A 17,832-nucleotide genomic window follows, 5' to 3' on the forward strand; every position below is an offset into this window, starting at 1 on the left:
TAGCCAGGAAACAAGTGGGTAACTGTTTCTTCTCTTCATCTAGCTCAGGGGTTCTCAACCGTTTCCGTTTTTTTTTTTACTTATGGACCCCTTTGATTATTATTTTATTCTGCTGGACCCCCATAGCCATTCGATGTCTAAAAACTAATTTTATAAATATTTCTTTCAAAATTCTTATTTTGTTTTTCACATTTTTCCTTGTGTAGACTGAACTATGTAAAGCGTTAGAGAATGAAGCCAAGCTGTTTCTTAACAATAAACACCAACACATACATCTAAAGCAAAATTTTTTCAGAGGTCCCTTGAAATACTATTCTGGATCCCCAATTTACTATTTTGTTTTGGGGACCGCCAAAAGTCTTATATGGAACTTCAGGGACCGTATGCCCCACCCCAGCTGAGAATCACCGTCTAGCTTAACACCACCACTTGGTTTTGTGGGTTGCATTTAGCAGAGTTCATTCTGTTACTAGAATGTTAACAAGATCCCAGTTTTGAAGAATAACACCTTTCATTCTTCCCAACAATCAGCAAAGCCCCGGGAAAAAAAGAAATGCATATAGAAACTGCCCTTCCTTGTTTGACTAATCGGAAAACGCATTCTGTATATTCGACAGTTAATATCTCATACTCAAATATGCTGAGCTGGCAGAATGGTAAGTGGGCCGGGCAAGATGCTTAGTGGCATTTCGTCCGTCTTTACTTCCTGAATTCAAAGAAAAGTGTGTAATCAATACCGCATACGGTTGGCGAATGAGTAAGTTTCATTTTCAGTAGAATAACTGACATCAATGCGATACTAATATGTGTGTGTGTATGTGTGTGTGAATGTGTGCGTATGTGTGTGAATGTGTATGTGTGTGTGTATGTGTGTGTATGTATGCGTGTGCATGTGTGTGAATGTGTAGGTGTGTATGTGTGTGTGCATGTGCGTGCGAGTGTGTGTATATATGTACACAACAAGGGCAATAGAGGGGGCAAACAAAGACAGACAAACGGATTAAGTCGATTAGATCGACCCCAGTGCGTAACTGGTACTTTATTTATCGACCCCAAAAGGATGAAAGGCAAAGTCGACCTCGGCGGAATTTGAACTCAGAACGTAACGGCAGCCGAAATACCGCTAAGCATTTCGCCCGGCGCACTAACGTTTCTGCCAGCTCGCCGCCTTTAAAACGTAGCGGCAGACGAAATACCTATTTCTTTACTACCCACAAGGGGCTAAACACAGAGGGGACAAACAAGGACAGACAAACGGATGAAGTCGATTTTATCGACCCCAGTGCGTAACTGGTACTTATTTAATCGACCCCGAAAGGATGAAAGGCAAAGTCGACCTTGGCGGAATTTGAACTCAGAACGTAACGGCGGACGAAATACCATAAAGCATTTCGCCCGGCGTGCTAACGTTTCTGCCAGCTCGCCGCCTTAACAATGCCTGAATATAATATGAATGGTCAAAACTGGAACATTTTTGAATATAAGTCTGTGCTCTGGTTTTGACTTCAGGTAATCAATTGTGGAAACAGCAGCAGTAACAACAGCAACGCTGGCAACTAATAACTTTGTCCACTTTTATGGACACGCACGTTTTATCATGTTTCTCTGTCACTATTTTTCTTTGTTTTGTTATGACTTCACGACTCTTTCGTCTTAAAATTATTCTTTTATTCAAGGGTTTCTTTATCAATCAGAAATTATGAGTCGGTTGTGCAGTATGGCACTTCTTGCTGACGATGTTCTTATTTTTTAAATTAATTCTCCACCGCCCCTAGATGCTGGTGTTTATTTGATTTAAACATCAGGAATGAAATAATCGAAAGAATTAACAATTTCCTTACCATACTACGAAATTAAACAAAGACCTAAATAATTGGTTGCAAACCTCACTCCACAAAATCAAAAATAACACAAAAGAACGATATGCATTGACACACGTATACAAAACACATACATACACATGCATACACACGTACACATATATTCATACATACATACATACATACATACATACATACATACATACATACATACATACATACATACATATATATATTTCAAAATGTAACCATATGTGAACCGTTGCCGATTTTCTTCCTTCGTCTTCCTTTTCTATTGAACTTACCTTTGTTTCTGAAGAAGAGCTATGCTCGAAACATTAAACAACCTTTCTTTCCTTCCTTCAGCGTCTGCTTATACTTTACATGTTTCACGTCCTCGCATTGTATTTTTTTGCGTTGGTTCTCCATTTTTTTGGTGGGGACAGATTACTATATATATATAGATAGATACACACACACACACACATATATATATATATTATATATATTATATTATATATAGATATATATATAATATATTACATATATATGTATATATACCATATATATATATATATATGTATATGTATATATATATATATACACTCACTCACACGTACATGCATACCAAACACAACACACACACACACACACACAATAATATATATATATATATATATATATATTATATATATATATGTATGTATATTTACTTGTGTATGTGTCTGTGTTTATCCCCTCCTACCTCACTTGAGAACTGATATTGGTGTGTTTACCTCCCTGTAACTTAACAATTCAGAAAATAAAGCGATAGAATACCAGGTTTACAAAGAACATGTCCTGGGGTCGATTTCTTCGACTAAAACCCCTTTGAGGCGGTGCTACAGCATGGTCACAGTACAATGACTGAATCAAGTAAAAGCATATATATATGTGTGTGTGTGTGTGTGTGTGTGTGTGTGTGTGTGTGTGTGTGAGTGTACAGATGACCTATATACGCTCATCGGTTTGAATGAACCAAAGTTTTCCGTTTTTGATGCTAAGCTTCCATTTAAGCTCAGCAGGACGTCATCTGCTTTCAGTCATATTCGCATACACACATTGATACCTTTACAATAACCATTTAGATGTTTATATTTTTGTGTATATAAATACATGCATATGTACATACATACATACATACATACATACATACATACATACATACACACACATACATACATACATACATACACACACACATACTATATACTCATATATATATATATATATTTATATATATATAATATATATTTATTTATGTATATATATGTATATTTATATGTATGTATCCCTGTGTATAATTAATACATAAGTCGTATGACGTCATCGCCGGCTTAATGGTTAGCTTAATATCAAAAACAGAGAAGCCTTGTTTATTCGACCAAGAAATTATTTTCAATAAGATTGTTTTCGTTGTTTCCGAACACCGAGGACATAAAGACCTGTGTATACACATAAACATACATACATATATACATACATATATAATATATATATATATATATGCATACAGGGTATGTATGTGTGGCTTGATTTGTTTATGTACAAGACATATCATTGGTGAGTTTTGTTTGTGGTCTTTAAGTCTAACATAAGGTTTGTACTTAGCTCGGCCTTCTACATATGTGAATTCTTAGTGCTACAACATGAATTCTGTTTTGTTTATTTCCATTTTTCGCTTTGAATGGTTTTTGCCGTATGCTACTTTTTCTGTGAACCGTCTTTGCTAGCTTCTCACTCAGCTTTGCTCCATTTCTTAAGTAAGGACATAGTGATTTACCTCACACGATGTTTCGTACAGCAAAATGCAGCCGATTCTGAGAGAGAGAGAGAGAGAGAGAGAGAGAGAGAGAGAGAGAGGGAGAGAGAGAGAGAGAGAATTCTGGGGTGGAGGAGGGAAGTTGTGGGAAGAAAAACCCTAAATAACAAGTTTTTGATTTATGTTACATGGTAGAATCATTTGAGCATTGACAACAAAATAGAAAAATAAAGAAAAAAGAAGAAAATAAAAAAAGAAAATTCTATCCATACACCAATTTTTTTCGCCCACCATTCCCGAGGAGTGGGTGGGGTGATTGAGTCTTCAGTCACCTTCTTTATAGGGCCTTATCAAAAGTGACCACTAATAAACTTTCCGGCTGAATGCCGAGCGCGACCAAAAAGACTATGGATATTAGCCATCCATCTCGTTCTTGGTCTATTCATAATTCTTCTGCATGTTGGCTTGACTTGAAGAATTCATCTTGTGATTCTCTCCTGCGACATTCTTTTCACAAATCCATTGTACCAAAGCTGTCACCTCTCCATGCAAAGAAGTAGCGGTTCGACTGATCTCTGAGCTACGTCCCATGTCAAGTAAGGTTACTCCAGAGACACTTCAGACGAACCCTATTTCGATCGTACTCTTGTGGTTATTACCCAACATTCATGACCATAAGTGAGAATAGGCACCAAAATCGAATTGTAGATGGCGAGTTTGGCTTCATTTTTTACTAACCTCTCCTCTTCCGAGGATCGAATGCTGGAGCAGGCGAATTGCTGTACCAACACCTGCAGTTCTAGCATTCAATTCAGCCTTATACCTTTTATCGCTCGTAAACAGGATCACAAATATCAACAGAATCTGAAGGCAACATTTACATCTCCTCAAGCAAAACTAATATATTATATTAAAATAATCCTTGCTATCATAGGCGCAATGCTAGGATCGGTTATATCGATTTTAGTATGCAACTGGTACGTATTTTATCGAGTCCGAATGGATGAAGGGCAAAGTCAACCTCGGCGGAATTTGAACTCAGAACGTATCGACAGACAAAATGCTGCTAAGTATTTTTCTCGGCGTTTTAACGATTCTGCTCGATCGTCGCCTTATTTCATATGAAAATAACAGTAACGCTTACAATAAGTTCTTCTATAATGATAGAAGAGAAATTCTGGGACCCCCGTGTCTCTGTCTACATTTGCTCTACATAGACATATTATACGCTTTAAGAATCAGCAGGAACTGGGATTGAAAATTTGCCCTTCATTTGGTTCTTGAACATCCAGCATTGGGACCTGATTTAAAAGCATTTAGGTTGCTATTTCTAGCTGGTAAAGCTTGGCTGATTCACTCCAACTTGGTGGCTTTTTATAAACCCACTTAACTTCCATCCATAGAAGATGGAGCTTGTGAAGAATAGCAAAAGTAAGTTGAAATTATCTCATGAGAGATATATTTACGAAAAACAAATGGTGTAGTATCTTACGAATGTGAACGACGGAGGTCTGAGGTATGATGTAAAGCAAAGGTAAAAATGCAGCAAGGTGAGATTATCGAACAATTATACAGTCACACACACGCACCAGATATACCGAGGTGGGAAGCTGAAAAAGTGTTTCAAGAAATTAAAAAAACGTGCAGCAAAAACTAAAGAAACTACACAACAAATCATTGCCGAAGCTTGTACATCTATATCGGAAGAGATAGCTACAAAACTACTTTCCCTCCGTAACCTCCGACGAAATGTAAGACGCCATAAACAGAAGGAAAGGAACCAAGGAACCATTTACCGTTGCCATCATATACACAAGATCTTATTATACATGAAAACTGTTTAAAAATAGTCAATGGGGAAAAAGTTTTGTTGCATGATTCAACGTTTGACGGTAAAAGGATTTTGATATCTGAAATTTCTAAAAAATTCTGCTTGTTGGTGTTTTGACGGAACATTTAAAGTTGTCCCTGAAATTTTCAGCCAGTTGTATATGATTCATGCCTTAGCAACTCAACGCACTATAGCCTGCATCTATGCACTCTTGCCGGATAAGACTCAGATAACTTATAAAAAATTAGTACAGGAAGTAAAGAACTCGACAAATTGCACTCCTGTGAGTGCAGTGATAGATTTTGGAAAAAAAAAAAAAGCAATGCTGAATACTTTATTTGTGAACTTTCCTGAAACGGACGTTAAAGGGTGCCTCCTTCGTTTGTGTCAAAATATATTTAGGCGCAGGAGTGGCTGTGTGGTAAGTAGTTTACTTGCCAACCACATGGTTCCGGGTTCATTTCCACTGCGTGGCACCTTGGGCAAGTGTCTTCTGCTATAGCCTCGTGCCGGCCAATGCCTAGTGAGTGGATTTGGTAGACGGAAACTGAAAGAAGCCCGTCCTATATATATATATATATATATATATATATATATATATACTATATATATATATATATATATATATATATATATATGCATGTGTGTATATATGTTGTGTGTCTGTGTTTGTCCCCCTAACATCGCTTGACAACCGATGCTGGTGTGTTTGCGCCCCCGTAACTTACCGGTTCGGCAAAAGAGACCGATAGAATAAGTACTAGGCTTCCAAAGAATAAGTCCTGGGGTCGATTTGCTCGACTAAAGGCGGTGCTCCAGCATGGTCGCAGTCAAAATGACTGAAACAAGTAAAAGAATAAAAAAAAAGAGTAAAAGAGCATAGGAAAATACAGGCGTTTGGCTTTCGAAAGCATTTTCGAGACAATGTTGATTTTTCTCTCAAAACGAGGATGGTAGCAGCCCTTGCCTTTATACCTCCTGAATCTGTTCAGGAAGCTTTTGAAGAGCTCTATGATATTATGCCAGAAGAAGCTTTGCCAGTGCTACTTCGAAGGCACTTATATCGGCAGGCCATGTCAACGAGGACACTTTGCAATATGCACGTAAGAACAAACACTGAATTTCATTGTACGAATAATTCTGTCGAAGGATGGTACCGGAATTTTGTATCACTTGCCGGGTGTTCCCATACAGTCATCTGGAAGTATACGAGTATCTTAGGACGAGCAATTAACTTTCAAAATGTCGAACTGACTCAGACTATTGCTGGTATCGCTACTAAACCACCGAGAACGAAATATAAGGATGCAACGTCACGAATTTTATCAGTTGCACAAAAATACCAAGAAAAAAACATAATTAGATTTTCTTAGAAGCATTGCATGTAATTTAAGGCTTTAAATAAACGTTTGGCATTTTCACATGAAGTTTCGCTGCGATTATATCTATTCCTAAATTTTAGCCCAAAATATCAACTAATAACTATTTAAAATTTTTTATAAAATTTCATTTTCCTAAAATATTGTTATTATAAAGAAAGAACAATATCTCGGGGGATTTTGTCTTGCAGGGATTTTGTCTTGTAGGGTGGGGCGGGATTTACTCTTGCGGGGATTTTGTCCCTGGGTGGATTTTGTCCTAGTACCGTCCACACCCTATGATACAAACATTGTTCTCGGATGGCAAAGAAATATTCCAAGAAAAATAATAGGCCGGTTCATACGGCTAATGTTATTCTAATTCGGTAGGAAGAGCACAGAAGTAAAGTAGATCACTTTGACACCAACAATCACAGGACCTCAGTATAATTAAGCATTTATGGTGCAGTCGGGAGCAACAAGTGAGGAGACGTTTCCATTCGACGTCTTCGCTGAAAGAAACTAAAGTAAATTTCATTTGAAGAATGTCATAAAATTCCCCTAACAACCATTGAGAACCTGTACGATTCTTATTTCTTTGTTGCTCACAAGGGGCTAAACATAGAGAGGACAAACAAGGACAGACAAAGGGATTAAGTCGATTATATCGACCCCAGTACGTAACTGGTACTTAATTTATCGACTCCGAAAGGATGAAAGGCAAAGTCGACCTCGACGGAATTTGAACTCAGAACGTAGCGGCAGACGAAATACCTATTTCTTTACTACCCACAAGGGCTAAACATAGAGAGGACAAACAAGGACAGACAAAGGGATTAAGTCGATTACATCGACCCCAGTGCGTAACTGGTACTTAATTTATCGACCCCGAAAGGATGAAAGGCAAAGTCGACCTCGGCGGAATTTGAACTCAGAACGTAACGGCAGACGAAATACGGCTACGCATTTCGTCCGGTGTGCTAACGATTCTGCCAGCTCGCCGCCAAAGAGAACCTGTACGACTCTTCAAAATATTAAAGCTGTGATTGATGCCAGAGGTGGACCGGCTCTGTATCAAATCATAAAACCTCCATTTCAACAAAGTGTTTCCCTTGTTTTATCTAGTCTCTGTATGTCACATTTCTATGGAAGACAATACGCGGTCAGCAGCTGTCAAAAAGTGTCATTTAAGTACTGCTTTTCAAATGACGCGTGATGTAACTAAAGCAATATACAAGGACATTCGTAGGTCAAACTGCCCTGGGATAAATATAGACGTCGCCGTTGTGTGTTGAATATCTACGTACATATAAGCACAAAAGATATTGTTGGAACATTCTCTTCAAAAATCCGTAAAGTTCAATCATAGCAGATCTGAAAGAGCTGTTTGGGAAAGAGAAGAAAAATTATATTCTATCATCGAGATCAATAGCCTGATATATTTGAACATTTCTTTTAAAATCATTGAGGAAGAAAATATTTATAGGAAATTCCACCGAAAAAACCTGTAACTTAATTACATTGATTATAAATTCACATTTATACCAATGATTACTGATGCAGGCAGATGGCTATATTAGTAAATGTTTGGACAATCTCGAAAAGCTGGGATATTCTAGGTAAAGAAAGTGACCAGCTAACGTGAACGGGTTTTTTTTTATTACAAGGTTGTGAATGGGATTTTTCATTATACGGCTGTGAGAAATGGATACTTTATCGTTGGGACATCAAAAAGCTCGCGCTGTCTTAAACAACAAAAGCACTATGCAACCAACAATGCTATCCTAGATAAAGAAAAAAAAAGGGCGAAGCATAGAATCCACCATGATGAGACATTGGCTAACATGGTTAGGGTAAGTGATTACAATACCAGAAGAGAAATTTTTTCGCCAATCCTCTTTGATGAAATTAATTCTTGGTTGAAACTATGAGGATGTTCTTATCTTCGTTACAAAGACCAGCAAAAGACAAGCCTTAAAAGAGCCGGAATTGAAACGGAAACGTGGGAAACTGAGGCCCTAAATCTCAACAAATGGTTTCACTCTAACACTGCTTGAATTGACGTTTCTGTAGTCAAAAGTTTAAGGAAAGATAAAGAAAGGAAAAAAAAAAAAAAACGTAATGAATGCCTGATGCAACAACAACAACAACAACAACACAACAACAACGACAACAACAATACCAGTCATCCTATCCGACCCGGTAAATCTTGCTCGCCTTCTTTGTTTTACGTAAGGATTGGCCTGCTTAGTCATTCACCAACGCCATCAACGCGGTAGACCTACTCAGTGAAGAGGAAACTGAAATGTTTCGGACACAAGATACAACAGACGACGACGATGACGTCAGCGATGACGACGACGATAACGACGACGATAACTGCAGTCCGCCATCGTAAGACATATCCTCTTTTACTTGTTTCAGTCATTTGACTGTGGCCATGCTGGTGCACCGCCTTTAGTCGAGCAAATCTACTTATACTTTGTAAGCCTAGTACTTACTCTATCGGTCTCTTTTGCCGAACCGCTATCTTACGGCGACGTAAACACACCAGCATCGGTTGTCAAGCGATGTTGGGGGGGGGGACAAACACAGACACACAAACATATACACACGCACATACACATATATATATACTTATACATATCTACGACGGGCTTCTTTCAGTTTCCGTCTACCAAATCCACTCACAAGGCTTTGGTCAGTCCGAGGCTATAGTAGAAGACACTCGTCAAGGTGGGACTGAACCCGGAACCATGTGGTTCGTAAGCAAGCTACTTACCACACAGCCACTCCTACGCCTCATAGCCAAAACTTTTCTAAAGAACAACATTTAACAATTATCATTCTTACCTATTTTCTTCCTTTGCAACAGAACTTTGTTTTTTTTTTATTTGTTAGAAATTAGTTCTCCTTATCGAAAGAATTCAAATAATAAAATGAAAAAAAAAAAAGAAGTTATTTTAATCCTTTCTACTAGGCACATGACCTGAATTTGGTGGAAAGGGATTAGTCGATTACATAGACCCCAGTGCGTACTGGCACTTATTTTATCGAACCCGAGAGGATTAAAGGCAAAGTCACCTCGGCGGATTGAACTCAGAACGTAACGACGGGCGAAATACCTATTTCTTTACTACCTACAAGGGGCTAAACACAGAGACGACAAACAAGGACAGACAAACGGATTAAGTCGATTACATAGACCCCAGTGCGTAACTGGCACTTATTTTATCGAACCCGAGAGGATTAAAGGCAAAGTCAACCTCGGCGGAATTTGAACTCAGAACGTAACGACGGGCGAAATACCTATTTCTTTACTACCTACAAGGGGCTAAACACAGAGACGACAAACAAGGACAGACAAACGGATTAAGTCGATTATATCGACCCCAGTGCGTAACTGGCACTTATTTTATCGAACCCGAGAGGATTAAAGGCAAAGTCAACCTCGGCGGAATTTGAACTCAGAACGTAACGACGGGCGAAATCCTATTTCTTACTACCTACAAGGGGCTACACACAAGACGACAAACAAGGACAGACAAACGGATTAAGTCGATTATATCGACCCCAGTGCGTAACTGGCACTTATTTTATCGAACCCGAGAGGATTAAAGGCAGTCAACCTCGGCGGAATTTGAACTCAGAACGTAACGACGGGCGAAATACCTATTTCTTTACTACCTACAAGGGCTAACACAGAGACACACAAACAAGGACAGACAAACGGATTAAGTCGATTATATCGACCCCAGTGTAACTGTACTTTTTAATCGACCGAAAGGATGAAAGGCAAAGTCTACCTCGGCGGAATTTGAACTAGAACGTAGCGGCAGACGAAATACTGCTAAGCATTCCGCCCGCGTGCTAACGTTTCTGCCAGCTCGCCGCCTTAATAAAGAAAAAGAAAAAAAGAGAAAAAATAAAGAATTATAATATATGAATAACAGAATAACTAACCAACCCATCTACACATAGATATATTAATGGTATTTCTTCTACGCAAACGAGACGGCAATATATAACAAACATTAAAATGAAGGCCAATAACAGATCAGGTTTGAATATGAATAAACCAGCGTTATAAGAGACAACTTGAATAAAGATATGTACACGTTCTGTATGCTTTATCTCGATAACATGGATTTTGATTTTTAAAATTCCATGCTCAGGTTTAGATACTGGCGGCATATCGTGTCCTTCAGCAAGACACTTTATTTTACGTCGCTCCAGTCCGCTCAGCTAACAGTTGTAGTGTAACATCTGATTTAAACATCAAGTCGTCAGCTGAGTGGCCTGGAGCAATGGGTGTGTATGTATGTATGTATGTATGTATGTATGTATGTATGTATGTATGTATGTATGTATGTATGTATGTATGTGTGTATGTACGTACGTATGTATGCACGTATGTATATATGTATGTACCGTAAATCCTCGAGTATAATCCGCGTATTTTTTCTCCAAAATTTAAAGGGCAAAATCCCTAGTGCGTACTATATACGAGGTTAAAAATGAAAAATATCTTCTAAGCAATGTCCGAGACTCTATTGCTGTCCGGCAATGTTTATTCAGACGCATTTTGGATGTCGGGCCGCGAAATACCTTAAGCTAAGCCTGAAAGCAATGAATCATAAAAGATCATCCATAACTTGCAGTAAGCAACATGTATTAAACGTTATTACTGTAGTTCTTTATTTTCTTTCTGCAAACAGAATGCACAAAAAAGCTACACGTCTGCATTATGTTATATATACAATAATAATAAAGGACGTTAGCGTATACATTTTTACAAACCAAGGATGTTATATAGACTTCCTTGACTCAAGTTAGAGAAGGGGTGCGTATTATACAAAAGGTTTAGGCTTTTCAGATGTACAGCCCCCTAAAAATCCCCTGCGTATTATACTCAAGGGTGAACTATACTCGAGGATTTACGGTATGTATGTATGTATGTAGGTATGTATTATTTTTCTCTTTTCAATTTAATGTTGCTTTTAACCGGTCACCTACCTGATAGCTAATTCGTGAAGAAAAGTGTCTTTATTGATAATTTAAATCTTAAGAAAGCTTTGCAGATTTTTATTGTGCCGGATATGATCGGTTGTAGCGTATAAATTAATACTTTAACTGCGAAATTACATTTCATGGTGGTTTAACCAATGATGTCAAATATCTACCATAAAATAGAATTGGTAATTTCTGCAATTTACCTGAGTAAACTTGACATATTTTAATAATATAAATAGTATCAAAGAACGACATTCTACAATAAAAGAAAGATTGGTATGTGGAAAAACTGCGTTCCGCATGTGAGTGTAACATAATTATCAGTGGATGGGTAAGACTTCCGAATTAAAGATGTTAGATTGTTGTATTCCATCTCCATGTATGTATGTACGTATGCATACTCAAGCGCACTTATACATATATATATACACACACACACACACACACACACACACAGACACACACACACACAAACACACACACACACAAACACACACACACACACTCACACACACACACACATATATGTGTGTATATGTATATATATATGTATGTATGTATGTATGTATGTATATACGTGTGTGTGTGTTTGTGTCTGTATATTGGCTCTGTGGTAAGTAGCTTGCTTACCAACCAAATGGCTCCGGGTTCAGTCCCACTACGTGGTATCTTGGGCAAGTGTCTTTTATTATAGACTTGGGCCAACTAAAGCCTTGTGAGTGGATTTGGTAGATGGAAACTGAAATAAGTCCGTCGTTATATATATATATATATATATATCTATATATATATATATTAATATATAAATATATATATATATATATATATATATACACATATATGTTATGTATGTATGTATAAGTTAGTGAGTTTGTGTTTGTCCCCTCACCCCCACCCGCAACATCGCTTAACAACCGACGCCCATATGTTTACATCCCCAATAACTTAGCGGTTCGGCAAAAGAGACCGATAGAATAAGTACTAGGCTTACGCAGAATAAGTTCTGAGGTCGATTTGCTCGACTAAAGGCGGTGCTCCAGTATGGCCGCAGTCAAATGACTAAACCAAGTAAAAGAATAAAAGAATATATATATATATATATATATATATATATATATATATATATATAATACATGTCTATGTATGTGTGTGTGTGCATATATCTCTGTGTATGTATATATATATATATAGCAATAAGAACATGGAGAGAATCAATAGGTGGTTCATCAACTTTTAGACATTATATTCTATTGATCCCCTTTATTTTCTTATTGCTATATAAATTAATGGTAAAATATTTCTTTACCTACACCTATTTAGTACACTAGGTAATGTAATTGCAATGTAATAAAAAACACTGGGTATTCTACCAGCAGTATATTGGTGGATATTATCCCTTATTGGGTTGGCCGAAACAGCTGTAAGATGTAATCTATACTTATATTTATATTTACTTATATTTATATTCTCTTTTATATATATTCTACTTATTATACAGCATTACTCTTTTATGTACACTTTTTTATGTACATTCCTTTATGTACACTGATTTGTTCTGCTTTTATATGTTTAACCCTACAGTCTCTTATGTGGTGGTTTAATAAAGTATGTGATTGAGTATTATCTGGTAATTGATATTTGATTTAGATGTGTTTCTCCATTTTCTTATCTTGTATTAGTAATTTGTGGTAAATCATTTGACCTTTGCCCATATAATACAGTAAATGAATTGATTGCATCGCAATCATTAACATTTATGTATTAACTTTGTTGGGTACTTCACTAGCAGTATATTGGATATACGTTATCCCATGGAGGGTTGCATTTACAACCCCTATCTCAATTTGTATGTATATATATATATATATATATATATATATATATGTTGTTAGTGACTTCGAATATTCGGCCAGCTAAGCCATCCGAAGATGGCTAAGCCGACAAAGAAAAATTTCGGGAAAAAGAAACATTCATATATATATGTATTTCTTTACTACCCACAAGGGGCTAAACACAGAGGGGACAAACAAGGACAGACAAAGGGATTAAGTCGATTCCATCGACCCCAGTGCGTAACTGGTACTTAATTTATCGACCCCGAAAGGATGAAAGGTAAAGTCGACCTCGGCGGAATTTGAACTCGCAACGTAACGGCAGACGAAATACGGCTTCGCATTTCGCCCGGCGTGCTACCGTTTCTGCCAGCTCGCCGCCTTTATATATATATATGTGTGTGTGTGTGTGTGTGTGTGTGTGTGTGTGTGTGTGTGTGTGTGTGCGTGTGTGTGCGCGTGTGTGCGTGCGTGCGTGCGTGTGCATCATCTTTTGTTCTTTTACTTGTTTCAGCCATTGGTTCAGGCCATGCTGGGGCACCACAATTCTGTAGAATTCCCCCTCTAAATAATACAGGCAATCCCGCTTTAGTACTTATTTCGTAGCCTTAAACCTTGTTGTAGGAACAGTAATACTTCCATTCATGTGTGCGTAAGTGCATACATTCATGTGTGTATGCATGCATATATGTATGTTTTTAAGCATGCTTGCTAGTATGTATATATGTATGTCATTATTATGTTTATTTCAAAGATTTCTTGTCAATAGAGAAAGAACCGGTTTCTAACCTACATCCAAGGCTCCTTCATTGGAATTTTAACATCAACAACAGGGTATTTTTGTATGTATGTATGTATGTATGTATGTATGTATGTATGTATGTATGTATTTATGTATGTATTTATGTATGTATTTATGTATGTATTTATTATGTATGTATATGTATGTATGTATGTATGTATGTTTTATGTATGATGTATGTATTATTTATGTATGTATGTATGTATTTATGTATGTATGTATGTATTATGTATGTATGTAGTATGTATGTATTATGTATTTATGTATGTATGTATGTATGTATGTAGTATGTATGTATTATGTATGTATGTATGTACGTATGTATTTATGTATGTATGTAAGTATGTATGGTATGTATGTAAGTATGTATGTATGTATGTATGTATGTATGTATTATGTATGTGTATGTATGTATGCTTTATCTATGTATTTTCATACATATAGTTGCATATCTATATAGTTGCATATCTATATAGTTGCTCATATATATTTAAATGATAAACTTCTGGAAACTTTTACAGATTTTTACAGTTCCAGTGATGGATTGGATCTGTAGACTTCGAATCAGCTTTCTCCTTTCTGGTTTTGGGAATCCTAATTTCTCATGATTGGTATTTAGGCAGAGTGTTACATATCCCAGGGCCCCAATAATTACAGGTATAGGTGTTCTCTTTTTCATTGATCTTCAGCTTTACGTTAACATCCGCTGGGCAGCTAATTTACATAACTGTGTACCGTTTCTCTTTTCGTGTATGTATGTATGTATGTATGTATGTATGTATGTATGTATGTATGTATGTATGTATGTATGTATGAATTATGTATTTATGTGTGTATGTGCGTATGTATGTTTATGTGTGTGCAATTATGTGTATGCTTTTATTTTTAATCTTTTACTTGTTTCATGCATTGGACTGTGGCCATACTGCAGCATTAATTTGAAAGGTTCAGTCGAACAAATGGACGTCCCGGTACTCATTTCTAAAGTTTGCTACTTGTATCGGTACCTGTTGCTGAACTGCAATTTTACGCGGAAGTAAACGAATTAACACCGGTTGCCAAGCAGTGGTGTGGTATACGTGTGCGTATGTGTGTGCGTGTGTGTGTGTGTGTTAGTGTGTGTGTGTGTTTATGAGAAATAGGCACGCACACAGGCACACAAGCACACACACACACACACACACACACATATATATATATACATACACATATATACATACATATGTACATATTCACTCACACACACACACATATATATATATATACATACACATATATACATACATATGTACATATTCACACACACACACACACATATATATATATATACATACACATATATACATACATATGTACATATTCACACACACACACACACATATATATATATATACATACACATATATACATACATATGTACATATTCACACACACACACACACATATATATATATATATACATACACATATATACATACATATGTACATATTCACTCACACACACACACATATACATATACACATATATATATATATATGTCTATATAACTCCAAGAAAGTTAGGGGTTGTGAATCCAACCCAATAAGGGATAATATCTATCCAATATACGGTTGGTAGAATATCCAATTATTAATACATTGCAATTAACTTACCTTGTGCACTAAATGGGTGAAGGTAAAGAGATATTTTACCATTAACTTATATTGCAAATAAGAAAATAGAGAACTATAGTTGGTTCATCAACTTTAGGACATTAAAAATGTTAACTTATTTATATACATACATACATATACATATATATGTCTGTTTATTTATATTTATATACTAGCAGTATCGCCCGGCGTTGCTCGGGTTTGTAAGGGAAATAACTATAAAGCATTTTTAGAGAGTTATAGCCAAAAAATTGCAAAAAAATGGGGAAAAAAATGATGGTAAATTTTTTTTGATAGTTAAAAAGGTCGAGTTGCGTCCCCTAGACCATCGTTGGTTTGTGTTTCTGATTGTCGACCCCATGTCGAATTTATCGATCTTTTTCAGAACTGGGGGAACTTTTCAAAATTTTCGCTGCGTTAGTTTTGAATTATGACATTGGGCTATGTGTGTGTCAAGTTTCATCAGAATCGGTTGAAAGCCGTGGTCAGGGTGAGGGTACAAGCAAACAGACACACAGAAACACGCACAGACAAACTGCCGTTTATATATAGAGAGATATGTATATATATATATCATATATATATATATATATATATATATATATACATATCTATCTATCTATCTATCTATCTATCTATCTATCTATCTATCTATCTATCTATATATATATACCTATATATATATATATATACATATATATACATATATATACACACATAATATGTGTGTGTGTTTTCATATATACATATGTGTGTGGGTGTATGTATATATGTATATATATATATATATATATATATATATGTATACGTGAATACATATGTGAGCATACATGTGTGTGTGTGTGTGTGTATATATATATATGTATGTAGTACGCATACATGATACGTGTATATGGATACATAGTGTTATACATAAACTCACACGCGTATTACATACATATGTACTTGTGTGTGATTCTGTGTGTGTGAATGTGTGTTAAACGACACCCAGTAAGGCTCCCTCTGGGCCGTCGCTGAACCTGTTAAAAGTCGCTCCCAACTCTCCCTCAAACAGAACCTTAACATCTTAGATAAGGAACAGAAAAAAACTAGATAACGTAGACATACATACATACAGTACATACCCTTAATCGATGGGCTGGTCATTTCTGGAACGCCGTTGATCATTGTGGCCTGCTGAACCAGGGCTGCTGACCTGCGGCTAAACTTCGACAACAACAACAACAACAACAACAACAACCAACAGTAACTCAATATGATTTCTATCACCCCCTCACACCCCTCCTATTGACCTTCATGTATTATTCCTCCCCCCACACCTTCTCCCCTACGTACACACATATACACACATTCAGACACATAGAAAAAACACTAGAGAAGCAATCTCACACGCACACACACACATACACACACACACACAAACACACACACACATCTCCCAGCTGTCTTTAGTGAATTCCCATGCTTTTCATATGTTGTACTTACTTCAGCCGGTACAACTGCACTACAAGTATGTAAGGTCGACCTGCTTTAGGTGGAGATAGATACTGACATATAGAGAAGATAGAGAGATAGTAAGACAGAGAGAGAGAGAGAGAGAGGGAGTGAGTGAGAGATACAGAGAGGGAAATGGTCTAAGACAGACGTAGATAGATAGATAGACAGATAGACAAATAGAGTGGCGGAGTGAGTGCGTGCGTGCGTGCGTGCGTGCGTGCGTGC

At 36.8% G+C, this 17,832-nt stretch overlaps 1 long non-coding RNA gene across 1 annotated transcript in view; it reads right to left on the reverse strand.

Moving 5' to 3' along the window:
- LOC118765829 overlaps positions 1-17,370 on the reverse strand; it is a 35,910-nt gene extending 18,540 nt beyond the window's left edge. The window contains exon 1 of the long non-coding RNA XR_005001713.1: positions 17,235-17,370. This is a non-coding gene — a long non-coding RNA (uncharacterized LOC118765829). The remainder of the gene's footprint in view (positions 1-17,234) is intronic.
- Positions 17,371-17,832: the final 462 nt, after the last annotated feature.

Source organism: Octopus sinensis, linkage group LG13 (assembly GCF_006345805.1).
Source record: "Octopus sinensis linkage group LG13, ASM634580v1, whole genome shotgun sequence".
NCBI classification, from domain to species: Eukaryota; Metazoa; Mollusca; class Cephalopoda; order Octopoda; family Octopodidae; genus Octopus; species Octopus sinensis.